This window comes from Arachis hypogaea, chromosome 4 (genome assembly GCF_003086295.3).
Source record: "Arachis hypogaea cultivar Tifrunner chromosome 4, arahy.Tifrunner.gnm2.J5K5, whole genome shotgun sequence".
NCBI lineage: Eukaryota > Viridiplantae > Streptophyta > Magnoliopsida > Fabales > Fabaceae > Arachis > Arachis hypogaea.
Window position 1 is genome coordinate 9,768,600 of NC_092039.1, and position 2,803 is coordinate 9,771,402.

The following is a 2,803-nucleotide window of genomic DNA, read 5'->3' on the forward strand; positions in this document are numbered from 1 at the left end:
CAATCATTTCATGCATGAGCACAATAATGAGAATCTCGAGGCCACTAAAAGTACTATTTTAGTTCGTACAGAGACACCTCAGGTAACCACCAAAACCTTTTTGTCTGGTAATGATATAAGGAGAACCAAGACTAATATGGGCCATGACACACCCCAGCCTGCCATACAACCTGTTCCTCAACCATTGAATAATAAATAGAGGCCTACTCAGATAGACCATGACTCTATATCCATCCTCAAAATAAGACACCTTCAGCCACTAATAGAGGCTAATCCATTGCCTTCCAAAGTTTCCTTAGCCCAATATCAACTATCCCACAACCCACTCTTGCTCTTTCTACCCAACCTAACCTTGCTCCGGTTGACTCCCCACCACCCCAATCTATAGATTTTTCTGAAGAAATGATTTTCATGGAAACTCCCTTAGAAAATATAAAAGTTTGTACAACATGTCAAACTCTTTCACATAGTTGGCATTGTGGGATTAGATTGGAAAATCTTCCATCTCTTCTAAGAAACCTTCCACCTCTGTTCCTTTTTCTCGAAAAGCCTCTAGAATTGTTGGAGGGAATAAATGTTGAAGTCTGTGATAGTTTGGCAAGGGTTATTCTTTGTTTAGGTTTTTTGAACTTTTCAAGCATGTCATCGTAAGCGAATTCTTGACATCACTGAGGCAATGTAACCTTGATAATCTTTATTCAAGCTATCAAGAATAGTTTGAATGTGATCATCCTCTTGAAAAGGATATTCAATTGCTAATAACAAATCTATCAATTTTCTAATTGTAGTAATATAGTCAGCTATAGAAGAAGTCTTTTTTTTATAGATTGTAGCTGAGATTTTAGACTTTGGATCTTAGTTCTTGATGATGTAGTGAAATATTGAGTAATACAATTCCACAATTTATAGAAAGTAGTGTAGTGAACTACCTTATTTTTGAATGTAATGCTCATGCAGGTCACTGTCCAAGTCATTAGGACACGATTAATTTGCTTCCATTCTCTGAATTTTGATTATTCTTTCTTCTTGGATGATGAAACTTTTTTAAAATTGTCTTCATCACTTTTCTTGGTGGAAACAGCTTCACTTAGCTTGTTTCAGATGTTGTTGTAGCTGAATCAGATTGCAATAGAACTTTTGCAGGATTAATATGATCCTTCACCTTCACTTTCAAAGATTGAAGAGTGAGCACTATATTATGGCACCATGTGAAGAAATTGTTCTCCTCTAATTTGTCAGGTAGTGGAGTTAAGGAGTCTTGATAGTGGTTGAATTGGTAAAAGAAAAGTCATGAATCTAGATTAGGCTCTTGATACCATGTTGTGATTTTTTGAGAAGAAGAAATTAAGAACTGAAAGTGATCAAAGGCAACAAACAAAAGAACAAAGAACGAAGAAAGATAATTCTGATTTCTTGAATAATACTTCTCATATGATTCTAATGAAAGCATTATATTGCACCAGTAAAAGGACTTGATATATATACTAGTACAAGAGCTTTGCACCTTGCGCAAAATAATTATAACCACTAATTAATCATAACATTTTTTCAAATTGATTCTTAACAATATTTTTAATTGACTTTAGGGTTAAGTACGATTTTGTCCCTAAGATCTTTTTTTGTCCCCAACCTTTTTTACTTACAAATAAAATCATCTCTAAGGTTTTAAAATCGTCCTTCGAACCAAAATACCCTCTACCTCTACCTCTACCTCTTCATCACTCATCAGTACCTTCTTCTCCATTCTTCCAATTCCTGATTTCTCTCTCATAACTCACCTCCTCCACTAGATCGTGTCGTCCTCGGCCTGCTCGCCACCTTCTTCGCTGTCATCGCTCCTGCCTGCTCACTGCCTCTTCCAACTTTTCCTCTGCCTCACTCTCACTCTTGCCTTCAGTTTCAATCCACTGATGCTGCCATCCTGCTTCTGACCTTGAGCCCTCGCACCCTCACTGCCCGTCACCCTCACTGTCGTGTCGCATCGCATATGCATCTAGCCACTCGCCGAGTCTCTCTCTCTCTCTCTCTCTCTCTCTCTCTCTCTCTCTCTCCATAACCCCATCAGTCTGTCAGTGCGCCTTTGCATCATCTCACCTCTCCTTCATTTGTCTCGCTGTCTATCTCCCCTCTTAGCCTCTGCATCATCGACGTCCTTCTCAAATCTCTTCTCAGTGGTGGTACGGCAATTTTAGATTCTAAGTGGTGGTAGACAGCTTCTCTCTCTCTTTCCTTTTGTGAATTGCTGATTTGATTGCTTGGTTTTACCAATTCAATAAGCACCATTGAAGTTGTTTGACCTAGCACTTGCACAGATTCAATACTGAAATTAAAGAAAATAGAATAAAAGTTTGGTCTTGTTGTTCTGCTAATGCTGATTATTAGTTTTTATTTTCGGTAATTACTTTATTCTGTGGTTGCTATGATTTTTCTCCCACCAAGCTAAAACAAGCTTCCATGGGGAGTTCAATTTTTGTGAAGCCTTACTAAGAATCTTCAGGAATGTAACTTGGTGATTGGATTTTGTTTTATTAGATTGCAATGAATGATTTTGTTGTTGTTCTTGAATTTGAATATTATATTATTGTTGAATATTGTGAATTATTCTTGTTGGTGTTTCATTAATGGCTTTTTTGTGGTTCCATGTTCCTCCATTAATGGCTTCTGTTCTTTTTCTTTCTTTTTTTTTAATTTTACAATTTTTTTGTTAGGGGTAATTTAATCCAAAATTTTAAGATTTAGGTCAAAAGGACGATTTTAAAACCAAGTTAAACCTTAGGAACGATTTTGTAAGAAAAAAAAGGTT